Source organism: Eublepharis macularius, chromosome 5 (genome assembly GCF_028583425.1).
Source record: "Eublepharis macularius isolate TG4126 chromosome 5, MPM_Emac_v1.0, whole genome shotgun sequence".
Classification (NCBI taxonomy): domain Eukaryota; kingdom Metazoa; phylum Chordata; class Lepidosauria; order Squamata; family Eublepharidae; genus Eublepharis; species Eublepharis macularius.
In genome coordinates, this window is record NC_072794.1 from 1,450,759 (window position 1) to 1,470,292 (window position 19,534).

The 19,534-nt window shown below is 48.9% G+C and overlaps 1 protein-coding gene across 1 annotated transcript in view; it reads left to right on the plus strand.

Annotated features, from left to right (window-relative positions):
• The first annotated feature begins 419 nt into the window (after positions 1–419).
• Positions 420–19,534, plus strand: part of PTPRS (protein tyrosine phosphatase receptor type S) — a 251,796-nt gene continuing 232,681 nt past the window's right edge. Inside the window, exon 1 of the mRNA XM_054979906.1 lies at positions 420–550. The gene's annotated coding sequence lies outside the window, so the exon portion shown is untranslated. The remainder of the gene's footprint in view (positions 551–19,534) is intronic.

Below are 19,534 nucleotides of genomic sequence, written 5' to 3' on the forward strand. Positions count from 1 at the left end.
TTGGAGGAAGGCTGGGAGGAAAATGTGATTGACTGATATTTTTGGCACTGGGGCATCCTTTCAAGGTGCATCAGATGGTGCCAGGGTGCCTCTGAGTGCGTGCCAAGTGATAACCCGCTAAAGGACTTCAGCCCACTCCCATGTAGCTGGGGCTGAGGCTATGGTTGCTGAAAGTGGAGCACAGCTTTAGAGATCTAGTAAATGGCGAGAAACCAGGCATCTTTTCCAGATTTTTTTTTAAAAATTCAGTATTCTTCCATAGCAAAACGGTTCCTAGAGAATCTGCCTTCTCTCCTCCTCCTAACCCCCCATTCCAATTCCTCCGTGTCGGCTTCTTCCAGCTCCTCCCCCATTTGCTCCTCCATGCCCCCCCCCCAGCTCCTCCTCCCAGAGCCTCGCTGGAGTTTGCTCTGGCCGGACCATCTTACACCCCAAACTTAAAGTTGGATTAACTGGAGAGCAGAAGACCGTTTTCCCCCCCCACCTCTGTTGTTCTGCTTTGGGGGCGGGGGGTGATGAAGCTTTGATGGAGAGGGATCCTGCCGGCATGGTGAGTTTTCCATTTTTTGCTAAGTATTTCCCTCCCTTCTCCCAGCCTCGGAGGCTCAGGGTGGGTAAGGAGCTTCCAAAATGAAGACCGCACTAACTCCTCACAATAGAATTGCCGCTCTAAACACCACTCGTTCTTGAGCTTCCTTCTGGTTTTATTCTCCCCCCCCCCCCCGCCCTCCTCTGCCCCTTTAGATCCAGCTTTTCTGAACTTTCCGGTGCTTTCCAAGGGGTCTTTTGTTTTGGAAGAGATGGGAGCTCAAGGGCAGAGCTGGATCTCCCCATCTTTGTAGGGAGGGGGGGAAATAGATTTGGTGCTACGAAGGGGGCCCATCTCCCCTTCTCAGACCAAGGGCGCTCACGTTCACAACCTCTTACAAAGAGCCTGTCCCTCCAATGGGCCCTTTGTACCCAGTTGAGAATCCACTTGCCTCTTTGTTTGCTAATTTCCAGCATTTAAAAAGACCAGTTTTTCTGCCTTTCAAGCCCCCTTTTCTGTCTGGATACACAAAGCAATGTATGGTGGGGAAGGTGCACACACACATTGTGTACATTGCGTGCCTGCATCCATTATCCAGCCCATGCACGCACCCTGTGTACCCCCTCTCTCCTCTGTACACTTCCAGAGGAAGAGTCCCCCCTCACCAGGGCCTGTTTAGAAAGGAAATCTTGCCCAGAGCCCCCCACCCCACCCTACCCCAGACCCAAATCCTTTTCTCCTCTGTTCTGCCATATTCCTTTGGTTTTTTGCAAACGGCTCCTGTGTGTGTGTGTGTGTGTGTGTGTGTTTGTGTGTGTGGAGAGGGAATCTCTTGCAAGAATATCAGTTATCTTGCAAGCGTGTATGTGTATTGGCTGTGGGAAGGGATTTTGTTTTATTTCTTCCTGGCACACTTTTAATGCCGGAAGCCAAAGTACAAGCATTAGAGTTTAAAAATAAAAGAGGGTTTTTTTCCTATACAGTTGTGGACAGAAGAGAAGGGGGAAAGCACTTTGTGGCTCTGAACGATGCCTTAATTACACCAGAGACGTTGCTGCTCTTCTCCCCCCCCCCCCCCGCATCTTTTGTTTGCCTGCCTGAATAACCTGAGAAATCGGGAGCAGAAAGGTTGGATAGGGCTGTGCTCGCCTTTGGGTTTGGAAGGCTGTTGAAAGTGGAAAAGTTGACCTCTCTTTCTCTCCCCACCCCCCCCCCCCCTCCTTCACTTTGAAACTTTTAATCTGGTTGAGAGTTAACTGAAGCCTGTCCTTTCCAAAGGAGACCACAAACGCTGGGGCACGTTTTTTGGCAAAGGGTGGACCGCGCTTGCGGACAGTTGCTGGTTCTCCTCTCCCCTCCATGTTGAAGCTGGGAACTGGGAACTGAACTGCTCTCCAAGCATCCACTTGAACTCTCCCCTCCCTCCCCATCCCTTCCCTTCCACCCCCCCCAATCTCTAGTCAAGCAGCATCCCAGGTCACTGAGAAGGGGGGGGTGCGGGAGCCCCTCTTTGTTGGACTGAAAATGCTTCGCATCACCCCCAACCCCCTGCGCAGAAGAGCTTAAAAGTTGGGGGTTTCGTGTGTGTCGTGGTTGGGGAGCCTGAAGTTTGTTCTGCATGAAAGTGTCTGCTTTTTCATTTTATAGATATGTATTTTTTCTTCTTCTCCCTCCTCCCTGCAAATACTTTTAACTGCACACACAGATACTGGAAAAACACAGTTGAGCTTCTAAAGATGGCTTGCAAATGGGTGCAGGGGAGGGTCACAGGGGTGGCTTAGCAGCGTTGTTGAACAGATCGGCCAAGTTGGTAGCCATTTTCTTCTCTCCTCCCGCCCCACTCTTCCAACTTGCCTGTGATTTTCTCCAGTGACTGGGCAGAGTGTTGACTTCGTAAAGGACTTCCCACGTCACAGGCTGTGGCGTAATTGGGCAGGGGGCTGGCAGCCCATCCCAGCGTGCCAAGTGGGCTTGTGTGATTCCCAAAGATGGCCTTCGTGTGCCTTGCTGGGTTGTGTGAATTCATCCCCCAAACTGTCGTGGTCAAGGAAGAGGGAAAGCTGTTGAAGAGGCTGAGATTATGTGTAGGAGAGAATCTGTGGTGACTTAACTTTTCTGCATCTTTGCTGGCTGCCTTTTCTAGTCAGTTGTTGTTTTCCCCTGAGAAACTGCTGTTTTTAAACTATTCTTTGCAACTTGTTTTGGGGGCCAGTATTAGTAAAAAAAGGGGATAGGAATGTAGTGCGTGTGCGTGTGTGTGTGCATGTGCGTGTGCGCGCGTGTGTGTGTTGAGGTAGAAGACAGATCTAAATACCTTAAAAACCAGGTTTGTAATCCTAACATTAAATGGTTTTTTGAAAGAAATATCTAGCCTGTCTTTTTGCCAGGCTTCAAAGGCTCTTGCACATTTTGGAAAATGCCATTCAGTAGGAAGAGATATGCAATGGCACCAAGACCCCAGTGCGAGACATGCGACATAAAATTCCAAATAATGTCACTTTGTCCTTTTTTTTTTTGAAATAGAGATTCCCATCCTCAAAAAAAAAACCCTACCCCGGCAATATTCTTGCATCTCTTTTAAAAGACCTGAATATTTCATCAACTATACACCCGCTCTCTCTTTAAGTCCACCTACAGACAATCGGTTGGCAGTCTGTGAATAGAGCATTCATCAGATGTAGAATTTTTTGCAGCGCCTTGATATTTATAAATCCAGCACTGTTTGGCTTGTACAGAAAAGGGGAGGGTGGGAAAGGTGGGAGAAGAGAGAAAAAGGAACCTTTGCATAACAGTTAATTTAGTTTGTTCAAAATGGGTCAATGTGCGTTTTGCTTCTTGCCTTCCTTAGAGTGCCAGGCAGCTTCAATCTATTCAGGGTTTTTTTAAAAATAGGCATTCTTGCTTGTTGGGGATTTTTTTTTAGATAGTCTTGTGTCAGCCTCTATGGTGATGGTGGGGAGAGACTGCCTCCCTTCATGCTTACAACACTAAAGAGCTCAGTAAAGTGGCGTAAACTATGGCACAGTGTTCTCAAATAAACTTTTGAATGGGTTACCCATCTTCTGAACTGTCCATCTGGCATGAGTTGCTGATCTGGCTGAGCCGTTCTGGAACTCTGACTCACGCAGAGGTGCAACAGGCTTACAGTGCAATTCTATGGAGAGTTACTCCAGTCTAAGCCCATTGAAGTCAATGGGCTTAGACTGGAGTAACCCCATAGGATTGCACAGTTAGAGTGAGTAATTCTTCCCTGGAACTGACTGACTGGTGCTGTGAAGGTGGGCAGAATTTGGCAATTTATTGATCGGTAACTCATGTAGAGACACACCAGAGTCTCCCCGGGGCAGAGTAATTCTACCACATATACTTGACCTAGAATAATGATACAGTTGCTGCACCTATGGTAGAAATGTGACAGAGGCTCATTCAGTGAGGAACAAAAACAGAGTAGTATATGAGGCAGAGATACAGCAGTCTGCCTCTTCTGTGAGTGGATCTTTTAGAGTATTTATTTTTTACAGCAAACTAGCTGGTACCCAGTGTGTAAATTACCAGTATACTTACACTATGTAATCTGCTTTAAGTCTCATGGAGAAAGGTGGACTATAAATAACATAAATAAAAACACTCTTGTTTATGGAAATGTCCTTGATCTTGATTGTACTAATCTCACACTGTGTAATCCGCCTTGAGTCTCAGTGAGAAAGGTGGACTGTAAATGACGACGACGATGATGATATCGTCCCACTTTTCTCCTTGATTGGGACCCACGGCAGCTTTTCATATTTCCTTCCCCCCACTTAATCCTTACCACAGCATCCTTGCAAGGTAGGTTTTTGTGATTGTGAGATGGTGACTGGCCCACGGTCACCCACCCAGTTTCTGTGGCTGCGTGGGGACTCGAACCCGATACTCCCGAGTCCTAGCCTGCCGCTCTTAACCACTGCATCATGCCAGCCCTTAGCCTGTCAGTGCATTTTGAAGAGAGGTCAGAACTGGAGGCATGAATTATTCCTGTTTGTTATCCTGAGAGCTTGGTGGTGGTGGTGGTGGTGGTGGAAAGTGCTGTAAATCCGTAGCTGACTTATGGCAGCCCCTGCTGGGGCTTTCAAGGCAACAGACTAACAGGGGTGCTTTGCCATTGCCTGCCTCTACAGAGCAACCCTTAGTTTCCGAGTTCCGATGAGATCGGGCTGCCTGGGCTATGAAAGGTAGACAGATAAAATAAAAATACTGTGAAAACCAGGAGAAAGTATGCCAACAGAGGTTTCTTTACCAACATGGCCGCCATCTGGAGGCAGAAGCTTTGTTCCATAGTCTTGAACATTAGGGTGCTGATGGAAGTAAGGGGAATGCACTCTGTACATGCATAGAGGCACGCAGTTCCTACCCTACAGGTGTTGGTGAACAGTGAGCTCATAGTGGGTGGCATGTTCTGGAGCTCGGAGGCTGACAGGGTGGTGGTGACTTCGTAGAGGGAGTTTGGCTTATTAATTTAAAGTGTGGCGGGGGGGGGAGGCAGCCATTGTTCCTTGGGGCTTGGAAGAAGGGACAAGCTTTTAGTAGAGGTGATCAGAAGGAGAGGGCACCGTTCTTGCCAGAAGCTCGGAACCCCCAAAGTGATGGGGATCAAGATTTGCAGTCGTTGGGGTTCCGATGCTCTGCCTGGCCTCTGGCCTCACCCCCTGGCTAGGTGGGAGTGGGATGAATTCGGACATGAGTCCAGCAGCACCTAGAAGACTGACAACGTTTGTGGTAGTTAGTTGTGGTTTGTTAGTCTTCTAGGTGCTACTGGACTCTTGCTCTTTTCTACTGCTCCAGGCAGACTAACACGGCTCCCCATCTTGAATTAGGACATGTCAGCCATCTTCAGGTATTTGAAGGACTATCACATAGAGGATGCAGCGGAGTTGAGTTCTCTGGCCCCAGAGACACAGACCAGAACCAACAGGTTAAAAGTAATTAAAATTAAAGCAGAAGAGTTTTCTGCTGAACATTAGGCAGAACTTCCTGACGGTCAGAGCGGTCCCTCAGTGGAACAGGCTTCCTCGGGAGGTGGGGGGCTCTCCTTCCCTGGAGGCATTTAAGAAGAGGCAAGATGGTCACCTGACAGCTGCGATGATTCTCTGAATCCTTGGCCTGTCCAATTGAAAAAAGGATCAGGTGGCGGCTGATGGTAAAGACTTCTACCAGAGACCCTGGAAGGCTGCTTCAGGTCTGAGTAGACAAGACAGACCTTGATGGACCAAGGATCTGGTTCAGTATCGGGCAGCTGCATGCGTTGAGCTGTAAAGGAGTCTGCATGTACATGGAGAATACGAACATGATTTTAATGACATGAATTGCAGAAATTTGCATTGTCTGGTTTATTCAGAGCAGGATTCAACATTTGAAGAGGATGCAAAAATTTGTGGGTAGGGGGCCAGGGAAGAAAAATTTCCATCACTCTGAAGGCCCCTGTAGCTGTGTGTTGAATTAACATCGGGTGGCAGAAAGTTGTGATTGCACCAACTGAAGGTCCCCTTTTCCACCCATGGCTTTGCACATTGCATTTATGTGGAGGTGGGGGGAGGGGAGGAACAGGCTTCAGTTGTGCTGCCTGTCGCAGTTTTGTGGAACATAGATGGCACAATTAAGGTATGCATAGGTTCCTGTGGAAGTGTGATGTTCAGCGCGAGGATGTCGGGTACAGGGCTGGCTGGCATGATCATATTTCCTCATACCCCTGTGCATAGGTCTCAATAAGGGCTTAAAAAGATCTGTAGCCAACCTTTTTGTTGCCTATTTTTATTATTTAAAGAAAGAAAAAAACAGATGCAAAAAATAAATTTTCAAAACACAGCTTGCTTTTAGCAAGGTAGAAGAACAGCAGTTGGCAACTGGCACGCCCTGGGTCCCTATTTGCTGAATCGGGTGTGTTCCGTGGGCCCCATGTGCACGCTGGTAGGGACTGACTCCAGGTTTGGCTGTGAGTTGCCTGCAAGTGGCCATCACTGGGAAACGACATGGTCGTGTGCAGGGCTTTTTTTCTGGGAAAAGAGGTGGTGGAACTCAGTGGTGGAACTCAGGACTGCACAATGACGTCACTTTGGGTCAGCTGGAACAAGGGGGGGAGTTTTTTAAAGTTTAATTCGCCCTCAACGAAAATGGTTACGTGGCCAGTGGCCCCGCCCCCTGATCTCCAGACAGAGGGGAGTTTAGATTGCCCTCCACGCCGCTGGAGCAGCACGGAGGGCAATCTCAACTCCCCTCTGTCTGGAGATCAGGGGGCGGGGCCACCAGCCATGTGATCATTTTTAAGAGGTGCCGGAACTCGGTTCCACCACGTTCCAGCTGAAAAAAAGCCCTGTTTATGTGGCACCTCCCACCTGGTCAACACCATACATACTCTCCCCCTATGTGTCAGTGCAGATAGTAGTCGGCTGAGAACGTTTCAGTTCATGCAGTGTTCAGTGGGGTCAGCTACCAATACACGTACTCCAAGTTAGACCTAGAAATGTGACGACTCCAGTGGGCCAACGGAGCCCCTCCTCCATGTTTCTGAGCCTGCCTGTCTCCTCAGTGCACTGGCCCATCCACTCAGCGTGGTCTCCTCAGACTGGTGGGGTCACTCTGAGGCCTTATGTCACCCACACACCTGCTCCAGGAGATTCTTCAACCGGAGGTGCCAAGGGTTCGGCCTGAGGGAATCTTCAGCACGTGGTGCCTGCGCTCTGCCACTGAGCCACGGCACCACTGGTCCACATGTTCGGGTGCAAAGCATGTGTGAATCCAGACTCCAGGGAATTAGATGCTTACTCTCCTGGGAATGTTGAGAAGGAGTAGTGTGTGTGTGTGGGGGGGGTAATGATGGGATGAGCCAGGCATGGGGGAGAATTGGCCTCCTGCTTCCCGTGCTAGCAGTGACCTTCTGACAAAATGCTGAATGTCTTGGAACAAGGGCAGCTTTCTGAAAATTGAAATGGTGGGAAACAGGTGGAGGATTTTCTGTGAAATTGCTGCTCTGTAACAGCTCTTTCCCCAAGAAAACCCCGAAATGCCCTTGGATACGAAAAGCTCTGCTGGTTGTGTTTTTTCCTCTGTGTAATCGAGACCTGGATCTTTGCCATGAAATGTTGAGAGAGGCCCAAAGCCTGCAAAGGAGATGGGATAGCAGGAATGTTTTATATTTAGCGGTGCCAAAAAAGATTGTGCAAGAAGCTACTCTGGGGTGTAACCAGATTGTGGACGCCCAGTTTAATGGAGTTTGGTTTAATGGGGAATTGGGGTGGGGTGAGCAAGCTGGGAGCGGGGAGGTGAGGAAGGCTGTACTGGGGAGGGGAACAATCTTTGAAGCAGGTGGAGGATCTTTATACATACATATAACCCAGGGTAGCATCTGTTGAAAACAAACCTTCAAACAGCTGTTGTGGTCTACTCTTTTTTTTTTCCAAAAAAAGGTAAAACTCCTTCTCCATCTCCTGCCCGAGTTTTCCTTGTAAACTCTCTACCTGTGGAGGCAGCATACCTGCCTGGCTTCTGCAGAGGTTGCTGTTCTGGCTGAGGAAAAAAGCAAACCCAGATCAGTGATTTGGGCAGAGTCCCAAGGAGTAGCCTCACTGCAAAAGGAGCGACTGGTACAAAAGCTTCTGATGCCGAAAACTGCCGTCTTTGTGGCCACCAATTAGAAGGGTCTTGAACCAGGTGACTCACACAGAGAGGCAGTAGGCAACCTCCTTCTGTAAATGGGCTCACAGTAGACTTGGATTAATTTTGGGCAGTGTGGTTTCGTGTTCTTGTGCAAGTGGGGGAATTACCGGTTTCTTTGTGAGAATTAATGTGATCTCCTTTTACCAGCATTCCCCCTTCCATAATTGGCCTATCCACCGTGGAAGGATCAGCTACGCGGGCCAAGGACATTTGAGTCGCATCCGTTCCTTTAGCATCAGCCAAAGCATTTTTCCTGATTATCACAGGTTTAGTCTCTGCATGTGTGTTCTTATTTTTTAAACTTCACAGAACTTGTTTCAAAGAGATCTTCTTGAGGCCATGAAAAATGTGAACTGGTCAGAATGAAGGAATTATGGTCCATGCCAAGGACTGAAAGACCACCTCCTGCCCGGAAAAGGCTTACTGTGGGAAAACATCTGTTGCTTTTTAAAAAAATCAGTTCAAGGGAGTTAGAGAGGATCCTAGTAAGTTATGTAGCCCAAACCCCAATAGACTATCCTGCACCTGAAGTGCTCCCCCCTCCCAATATACCTGTTCATCTTCATAAGAAGTCACAAAAGAGATTGAATTCCACCAGTGGAGCTTCCACAGTCAGAGGCAGTCTACCCCTTGAATGGCAGCTCCTGAGGATAAAGTCCAAGGGAACCCTGCTGCCTCTGTGCCTTGCTTGTAGACTATCTAGGAAGCATCTCGCTGTCCACTGTGGGAGACTGGGCCTGCTGCCATCAAGCTCCTTTTGAGTATTTTTCTGTGCTTTCCTGAAGCAACATTTCCAAATGGAATTTCTCTTAGACAGGGCTTTTTTTCTGGGAAAAGAGGTGGTGGAACTCAGTGATGGAACTCAGGACCGCACAATGAGGTCACTTTGGGTCAGCTGGAACGGGGGGGGGGGGGAGTTTTTTAAAGTTTAAATTGCCCTCGGCAAAAATGATCACATGGCCGGTGGCTCCGCCCCCTGATCTCCAGACAGAGGGGGGTTTAGATTGCCCTCATGTGACCTTTTTCAAGAGGTGCTGGAACTCCGTTCCACCTTGTCCCAGCTGAAAAAAAGCCCTGCTCTTAGATGAAAAACACTCCCCGTGGATGGAACTTGTCACTTTTATCAGTGTATTGTAGTGGTAGGGTATGACCTTTCATGACCACCTGGAATTTTCTCCTCGTGTCCGACCCAAAGCTACCCCTCCTGTAAGTGAAGCCCATCAGCGCTTAGCCTGTCCTCTGCAGCGACAGACCTGCCAAGTCTGTTGCCTCAAAAGCCGGTGGCACCCTAATAGCCTTAACGCTGGGAGGAAGGCTTGGCAGGAGGCCTCAGATCAGAGCAAACCCCACCGTTCTTGCGGCAATAAGGGACAAGGGACCAGCAACAGCTCCAACCGAGAAGAGTGCAGGCTTCACGGGGGATGGGTCTCTCCAGGACTCTCGGCACGGCCTCTTCTTTTTTGGATCAGCTTCTGGCCTGACTCGAGTGAGAAACAGGACAGGGTTGCTATCCAAGGCGATTTGGTAATGTCTAATCAACAATTTAAAGATCTAGGTTTATATTGGAATGCATTTTCAAATTGTAATAGTCAAAATGTTGTTTATCTGATCATGTGCGTCTGTAAAAAGTTGTATGTAGACTACACCATTAGAACTATTAAAACTCGTATACAAGAACATCGCTCCAGAATGAAAACCCTTTCATTTTGAATGAGAGCAGCCGATAACAAGCCCTGCCCTACGGTGGCTTCACCCACTTTCTGAAAAGCTCAGTAGGCACTAAAGGGTGAGCGTGACGGAGCCCGTGGGCAGCCTTGGTCTCTGCAAACTTGGTCTACAGCCTCCTTTTCTGTAGCTGAGATCGTGATGGACCAAGGAAGAGGGGAGAAGAACTGAACAAAAGTAGCGATTTGCAGGGGACAGCATGTGCGGGGCGGGGGAGCGGGGGGCCTCTTGATCTACTGCACTGTACCCTTACAAGTGTGAAGACCAATCACATCACATCACAAGTTGCACCGAAAGCCAGGATTCGTGTCAGTGCTGCAGTTTGATTTGTGTAACTTGTGTAACGCCTTTCCATTTGCAATAATGTTGGTAACCGATCCTCCTTGCAGTAGATGCCAACTGTTGTGTAGGGCACCCTCCCTCCAAAGCCGGTTGCTGCTTGGTGCTCACAGACTAACCCTCTTCACCTGGAGACCTCCATGGGGGGCTCCCCCCCCGGGAGCTTTTAATCCCAAACTTGCTGCCTAAGGGGAGCGCATGTGGTGTCTTGTACCACCACAGCTCATTCCTCCACCCCCCGCCCTGGGCACAGGTTCGCTGGCACATGATGACTCAGCCCCTTTGTACGTGCAGGATGAGGCACGTGTGGGTCGTCATGCCAAGATTGCCATTCCCAGAAGGAGAACCGAAAGTGCTTTTGAGAGCATTGCCTGCCTGCATGTTTTGGGCGTTGCTCCGTGGATGGGTGCCGTGGAAGTGTGCTGGCGCACCACGAAGCACATCGGCGTTGGTTCAGGATCTTGGCATGAGCAGTCCCGTCCAAAGAGACGTGTGTGGCGTTGCTGGGGTGGGGATGGCCTTGGGGTGTGTTTCAGGGTCTTCTGTTTGGGACAGCTTTCTTTTGCTAAGCGGCTACTGTCTGAGTGAAGCCCACTTGCTTCTTTGTGTGTCCAAAATGGAATTGTCTTCTCAGCCTTTTTGATGGCAGGGTTTTTTTTCTTCTAAAGGGGGATCTGGGCCGTGTCCGTCTGGTGCTTTCTATCCCCAGGCAATTCTTTCTTGCTAAGAGTCTTCCTGGGAGGAGGCCGATGCTTTCATCCGGGAGGTCCTTGCTTGCTCTCAACCTTTTCTTTATTCAGTTTCTCCAAGCCTCATAGAGCCCGGGTGGGTTGCAAACAACGTTCCTGGGTCCGCCACTTTTGCCTTCGGGGAGTTCTGTCAGTGCAGCCCTGTTCCGAGGCTTTGTGCTTTATGAAGTGTTTCTGGACACTTAGGTCTAGATGTGGCAGTGAGGTCTGGTGGTGTGTCTCTAGTGCGAATGAGCTGAAATGCACGCACATGAGTGCTAAAGGGTGGCGCAGCACGTGGCTTGTGCACTACAGGCATTCGTGACTCCTTTGATGCTCTGTTGGCACGTGGTCAAACAATTAATGGTTTTTCAAATCGTTGAATTAAAAGAGCAAAGCCTTGGCCTTTCCGTGACTGGAGGGGAGGCTGTGGGCCGTTAATGCAGAGGTAGAATAGAACCAGCAGTGCATAATTTGGAGCAGGGGCTGCTGAGTGATGCTTGGTGTGAAAAGTGAGGCGTGGCATGCGTGTCTGCCCTTCCTGCTTTGATGTGTTGGCATGTTTAGAGTTACCAAACAATGTTGTATACTGGTCTGAGTGCTGAAATTGTCTTTCTGGGTAATTGCATTGGGGCTTGGTAGACTTCATCTGACCTGACCTGGATAGCCCAGGAGAGCCTGATCTCCTCAGAAGCTAAGCAGGGTCGGCCTGGGTTAGTAGTTGGATGGGAGGCCTCCAACAGAGACCAAGGTTGCAGAGGCAGGCAATGGCAAACTGGCTCTGTTAGTCTCTTGCCATGAAAACCCCACCAGGGTCGCCATAAGTCAGCTATGAGAGCTGGATTTCATTTAAGAGCCCCGTGGTGCAGAGTGGTAAGCGGCAGTACTGCAGCCCAAGCTCTGCTCGCGACCTGAGTTTGATCCTAGCGGAAGCCGGGTTCAGATAGCCGGCTCAAGGTTGACTCAGCCTTCCATCCTTCCGAGGTCTGTAAAATGAGTACCCAGTTTCCTGGGGGTAAAGTGTAGACGACTGGGGAAGGCAATGGCAAACCACCCCATAACAAAAAGTCTGCCAAGAAAACGTCGTGATGCGACGTCCCCCCATGAGTCAGTACTGACTCGGTGCTTGCACAGGGGACCACCTTTACCGTTACCTACTTCATCTCGACACCTCCTTTCTCACCAGTGAGGACCCAAAGTGGCTTACGTTGTTCTCACCTCCATTTTATCCTTGCAACAGCCCCGTGAAGTAGGTTAGCCTGACAGCCTGTATCTGGCCCGAGTTCACCCAGCAAGCTTCCGTGGCAGAGTGGGGATTTGATCCTGGGTCTCCTAGATCTTAGCCCAGCACTCTAACCACTATTCCATACTGGCTCTTTCTTCTTGTTGCTGTGATTGTGACTTCAGATTTTTGCTCCTGTCCAGTCAGTGTTTTGTTTAAAGTTTTTCAGTCATCCTAAATACAAATGGTGCCTCTCCAGAAATGGCCCTACTCTTGACACATAGTCAGCATCACCTCTCATGGCCTTCGGGACTCATCAGAACATCAGAAGAGCTGGGTCAGTCCAAGGGTCTGTCTACCCTGGCAATCTGGCCCCCCACAGGTGCATCTGGGAAGCCTAGAAGCAGAGCACAGAGCCCTGTTGTTGCCAAGTAGCGAAACTAATTCTCAGGTACACTGCCTCTGAATATGGAGGTTCTATTTAGATGTCATGGCTATTATCTGTGGATGGACCTCTCCCTCCGTGAGCTTGTCTTAACCCCTTTACAAATGCACCTAAGCTATTGGCCATCACTGTATCTAGTGGCAAGGAGGTCCCCAAACTGATTTTGAGTCATTTTTGACTGTCCCTTCATTTCCTCTCCATTATCTATTGTGTAGCAACATGCGGTCACTGTTTTTTTCTTAAATTAAGGAGAGTGAGGGTTTTAAATCCAATCTGGTGCCTTGACTCGGATGGTGCCTCTTGTTTGGCACCAGCCTGATGTGGCGGCACTTTGTTCTTGTGCCCGTTTTTACCATTGGAGGTTTGCGGACTGTTCTTTGAGAGGCAGAAGAAGACTCTTAAAGACATACCTGTGTAGGGTCTATATATTGCCATTCTCTGAGCCAAGGAGAGATGGTGGGTAAAATTTTTCTTTTAATATAATAACAGCAGCAGCAACATCATAACACTCAAGACAACTTAATGCCCACTCAGAGTGGTTTTCAAAGTCAGTGTTGTTATTATTATCCCCACAGACAGACAGGTAGGTGGGGCTGAGAGAGCTGTGACTGACCCAAGGTCACCCAGCTGGCTTCAAGTGGAGGACTGGGGAATCAAACCTGGCTCTCCAGATTAGAGTCCTGCCACTTAATCACTACACCAGACTGAGCTGATCAGTTTCTCAAGCTAGTTCCATAAACCTTTCCTCCTAATTGTAGTAATTACTTACAACTCACACATTACAGTGAATGCACACATACATCCTGCAGGTGAGTGCATACACCTGTTTGAAAGAAAGAGCCAATGTATGTTCGCTTTACAAATGAAATCAGGGGACCAGTTCCTGGATAAATGCGAGATGTGTATCACATGTTTAGCTGTACATGCATTGAGCATTTCTCAACACGTAGAAAGAAAAATCAATGTAATTTGTGAACAGGGCTTCAGTGTTAGGGGGGAACAGCACTTTGTACATGCTCTATTAGCTCAGTTGTAGGCCACTCTGACACCTGACCTGCCCGTCACCTGATCTGTCTGATGCATGCTGAGAAAATTGGGTTGGCTTTGTTTGAACTGTCTGCAGAAAGAGGCAACTGAGGATTTGGCACAGCTGGACGTTTTGCCACATTTTGCAGGTGAAGCAGCACCAGGGCTGTTCTCTGCCTTGCAAGTGACCCACAGATTCGGATTAAGGCTACATACAGGTCAGAACAACCTGCTGGCTTTGCTATTTTTGAGATCTCTGGCTATTGGTTCCATGCCTTGGTGCAACTTGAGATCTCTCCGCACCAGTTACAAATTGAGGGTGCATCCAGATCCTGCGCATCTTTATTGGACACCAGTTCTGCTTGGTTGGATATGGCTTACTCCTGGGCAAGCATGTGTAAGACAGCCGCCTTGGTTAGCCTGACCTGCAGACCTTGGCATGTCGCGGGCAGGGGCTCTTCGAACACATCTTCTTCCAGAAGCATTTTCTTCTCCCACTCCCAGTTCTGCTTCTTTGAACAGTGAGCTGGAGGAAGAGCTCTGTGAAACTTCACAACTGAATCATTGCTTTCTGGACTTTTTAAAAAAAAAACAAATTTTGCTTTCGTTGCTCTTTTGGAATTTCTCCTTGTTTGCAGTGAGACAGCCCGAGTCTATTTCGGGACATCTAGATGGGATGTTGCAAGATGAAGAACAATCCCTCCCACCCCCTACCCCGTGCCCAGTTGTTCTGAGAAATGAAGCCATTTTCGAGACCAAAGAGCTGGTTGTGTCAAGCTTGGCCCTGTTAAGTTGGTCCCCCCCCCCCCGTCAAATCCAGATGGTTTTCTTCTTGCCTGCTTGCTCCTGGCTGTGAGCTATTGAGGGGGAAGGATTCTGTGGCAAAGCCCTGTTCAGCCACTGAGAAACAATTGAGTCTTTTATCTGCAAATACCACACACACATTGGAAAGAGCCCTGTCCATTGTTGGGTAACAAAGCTCCTCTTTAAACGCCAGTGGCTTGCAGAAAGGCTCCTCTGCTTATTTGTGAAATGCATAAATCATGCAGGATTTCCCCCCCACCCACAATAGTTCTGCATGGGGGTCGCTCTCTCTCTCTCTCTCTCTCTCTCTCTCTCTCTCTCTTTCCATTTGGTTCCTGGGGGGGAGAACTCATTCACCTAAACACAGTTGAGTAGTTTGTTCCCCATGTCAGAATGCAGCAGTGGAGAAAGGGTTGGTAGGAGCCGGAGGCACTTTCTAAAACTTAGCAGGTGTTGTTTTGTCTCCATTGAGGTCTGAGGTGTGGGAGGGTGGACTTTAATGAAGCTTTGGCTCATGCCACAGTATTCTGCACATGTTCAGAGGTGCATGACCCTTGTCATGAAACATTTTGGTGACTGAGCCCACCCAGGTGGATCCCATGTGCCTGATGCTGGGGGCTTTTCTGCAGCTCTGAATTTCTCCCTTCTTCTCTGCCACCCATTTCTCCCATTCTGCCCCCCCCACGTCCCTCCTCCTCTCCCCCCTGGTTGCTTTGTGTCTGCTTGGAGGATGTGATAGAGCAGGCTATTTTGAAAGCAGATCTCTTCCCAATCCCTTCTTACCAGCCCTCTCCCTCCCCGAGGCCCAACCCCGAACGTGCCCTCTTTATAATCTCTGTATATCTCTCCGCACACTCACCATGTGCCCCATCATCATTTTCGCCTGCTTTTGCTCTATTTCTGCTTTTGATAATTTTTTGCCGGCAGCCTCCTCCTTACCCCTCCCCCCCGCAATTAAAGGCGCTGTCACCTGCTCTCTCCTCCCCAACTTCAAATCCTGATTCCGGGCTGCTCCCTCCCCACCGTCTCCCCCTCCCTGCCTCCCTCCCTCTCCTTGGACACCAGATGGAATTTGTTTGATACCCAAGCCAGGGGGGAGAACCTGGCCGGGCAGACTCCGCAGGCCAGGAATGTGCAATGGTTGGTGAGTGCAGCTGCCCCCCCCCCCGGAGAATCATTCCCTGCCAGGCACCCCCAAATCACCCTCCTCCTCTCTCCCCTCCCCTTTAATGCCCATGGTTTGCAATCTGGATGGCTGTGCCAGCACTGAGTCCCACTGGGCCTCCTCTCCTGTTACTTAAAAAGAGAAGAAGAGCCTCTTTCGTTCTCACTGAGCCCCTTCCAAACAGTTTTGCGCAGCCCTTGAGCACATCAAGCAGTCCTGGATGGGGGAGTTGGGGGTGGCTGGGGCCAAAGACCCTCGCTGAAATGCTAGTTGCTGCTCCCTTGGCAAAGGTTTCTTGTAGGGATATAAGCCCCCCGAGATTAAACCCACCCCAACAAACACACATGCAAACACGCTTTATGTGTTAAAAGCTGGACAGGGTTGGAGAGGTCACATTTGGGACTTTGAATCTTGGAAGGGGGGGGGGGCGGGTGGAGATGGGTTGATGCCGGATTCTCTATCCTATGCAACTCAGCTGGACAAAACTGGCCTGTTTCTTCCTGCCATCTAATGGTGCATCTTTGTATTTTTGAGTGTTTGATTGTTGGAATGGAATGGAATGGATGGTTGATACTTTGCAACTGCAACGCCCCCCTCCCCCCCCCCCCCCGTTTGATAAACGGCGCTGATCTGGTCCCACCATCTCTGTTTAATGTGAGAGATGTGTGGGTGCTCTAGTGGCATGGAAAGGGATGTGTTTTTATTTCATGTGTGGTCATGCCCCAAAGTGCCTTATGTGTGCCACGTGCAAACATGTTGACGGCTCTGATCAGAATGAGAATTGCCAACTGCTGCAGGGCAGGGGAGGACCTGGCTTGTTTTTATACCTTTTAAAAGAAGCTTTGTGGACAAAAACCAGTGGGTGAAAGGGTTTGTTCCAGCATGGGGATTAATGTTGTTTGCTGTTGATCAGACCATTCTTAAAAGCGCAGCTGCAATGGCTAGTTGAGAAATTGGCAACCCTCGTTAAAATGGCTGGATTTCATTTTGGTGTTTTTTGATCTCATTTTTATTCTTCTTTTCCTTCAAGTGTTCGTTGGAGTTCTCTCATTGTCTCCACGGCAGCCCAGTATTTTAGGCTTGATTATCCCGGTTACCTAGAGACTCCCCCCCCCCCACCTCCAATACCTGCAGGAGTGGAAGGGAGAGAGGAAGAAAAAAACTACCCCTGACAATGAATAAGAATCTTACGTGAAAAATTGTGACTCTTTCTTCTGCCTTCATTTTCTTGCTTTTAAATGCTGAAATCACCTCCACTGATTTTGTAACACCTTTATTCCGCTAATTGTGCAGGAGTGCAGGATAGAAATGCTAAATGAGCATGGAATATGGTAAATGTCTTTCACATCCGGTCCTTTAATTTTGATACAGCAAAGCACTTCTGGCTGGATGCATGCGGGGGGGGGGGGGGGGAGACGCCTTGGATGTGAAGGTGGGGGAGGTTCTGGTGGTTGGGCAGGTGCATTAGGGCCATGGAAGATGCGAGTTCGAGGCTTGCATCAGGTTTCCAAGGTAAAGGCGGGTTGATTACGTTCTTTCTTTCAGTTCCCATAAAAATACAAATAAAATCTGGCCTTTGGAGGAGGCTCTAAGAGAACAATGGAACCCTGGGGTCTGTTTTCCACTACCAAAGCAATTATCAGGAATAATAGAAAAGAACACACTGGATATTTTAATTTTTATGGACTTAGAGAGCACTTTTCAGTGTTCCTATATTAGCATGTTGCAATAATCCTGCCTACTGGGGAGAAAGGCAGAGTATAAATGAAGTAAAAAAGGTATCCCTGCAGAGTAGGCCATTTCTGCCTTGTGGATATGGGAACATTATTTGATCATCTACCCCACGGGGAGTGCATTTTCCAGTGCACCGAAGCACCACGTCTTGCCTACATCAAGGGCGGGGGGGGGGGGGAGATTTTCCATCCAGCGGCCCTTTGATGGTCATCTTGTGGCAGGAGCGGATATGAATCAGGGACCCTGCCAGGTCACCGCTTGGTTTCTTAGTTGTTACGCTGTGCCACTTCCTAGAGAGCTGAAGAGCAGAGTGTTTCTAAGCTTGTGCAGAGTGTTTTCCCCTCAAGTAACTGCAGACAATCTGGCTGGAATGGACCTGAATCCTCAGTCTCTCTTGTGTAAGCTGGAGTTATAACAAAGGTTATAGAAGCTGAAACTTAAGCTGATTCCGCACACATTGGATAATGCACTTCCAATCCTCTTTAGAGATCATTTGGAACTGAATTTTTCGAGTGTGAAACAATAAATCCACTTCCAAACAATAGCTAAAGTGCTTTGAAAGTGCATTATCCATCGTGTGCGGAATCAGCCAGAGGCGTATTTGGGTTGTGGAAGGCAGCCCTCCCTCCTGCTGAATTCTGATTGGCTCTGCCCTCCTCCCCCTCCCCTCCCCTGGTATGCCCTGACTTGCTTGCCTGAGTTACCTGGAGTTCTGTGGAGCCTTTTGCTTGTGGGGGTTGATGGAGGAGGACGACACCCAGGAGAGGGGGATGGAACGGATGAGTGGGAAGTCTGGCCTTTGGGCTTGGCTTCCTGGCTGTGTTTGCTTCGCGAGTAGCCCGACTTTCTTGCTGAGATCTAAGGCAGGTCACTTTGCAGGACTCACTTAAGTTGCAGCACATAGGGAGGGTTTGGGGCACTTGAAAAGCACTGCCTGAATGCTCACTGACCAGATGTGATCCTTGCACAAAAGCCTTAGTTATCTGCCTTGAGTTTGGCTGAGGAACCCCTGATGGTTTGTCCTGGAAGCCCTGTTGGTTTGCAGAGGATTCTGGTAGGCATTCTGGGGGGTTTGGGGTGGGGATAAATGTTTATGAACTGAATGAGAATTTGGGCCTCTTTCTCACTGAGGTGGCTAACCTCCTTTTTTCTGATCTTGTGTCACTTTAGACTGGAGGTTGAGAGTCTCATGGTACATGAACAAAAATCCTTCTACTCCATGCTCATGGAAAGCTAGCACGCCAAGAAAAATGTTAGAAACCTCCCTGACACATTAGTTTTCCACATGCAGGGAGTTCTTTGTATGAGTGGCATTGTATCATGGGAGGCTTCCCCCTCTGTCTGAAGTGCTAGATGAAGGTTATATTCCCCCCAATTAGGCCTGAAGCAGCCAAATGATAAATTGGTGTGGGGTGCAATTTGATTGAGATGCCATAAAATCTCTTCTCTACTCTGCCTTTCTAGTAGGGATGTACATTCAGATAGTAATAAATAAAATAATTAAATGAAAACAAACAGGCATTTTAGTTGTATCAAAAAATGAATTTAAAAAGATCTGGTAATATTCAGTTCTCTTTGGGTGCCTCGCTGTCTTGTTTAAAGTTCATGGAAGTAGGAGATGCGGAAACACAAAGGAGGAAGGAGAGGATATAATGCAGTTTATACATAGCATTGGTGCATCCTGGGAAATGTAGTCCCAGGGCTGCGTGACAATAATGGGGATTACACGTCCTTGCCTGCACTGAGGGGCAGCACTTGGGTCACATCAAAGTACCCGCATATGGAGTGGTAGAATCCTCTGCCCACTGGCCTCCAGCTTGGTTCAGCTGGCATTGATGTCGCTCCAGTGTGTGTGTGTGGGGGAGGGGATAAAATGGAAATAGTAATGAAAAAGAAGTCATTCGCATTGCTGTGTGAAATGACAGTTCCCCAAAACACATCAAGTAGTCCTCTGGTTGGCAGGGGAGGGGGGAAGCAGGGGCGGGCCAGCTCTCCTTCTGGGAATCTCATTGGGAGAGAGGGAACCCTAGCCCAGAGGGCCGCAGTTTGGATAGCCCTGTAACAAGCACCCAGCGAGTGTGAGGTGGTGATCTCAGTCCCGAGAAGTTCCCTTTTGAATGGGGTTGCA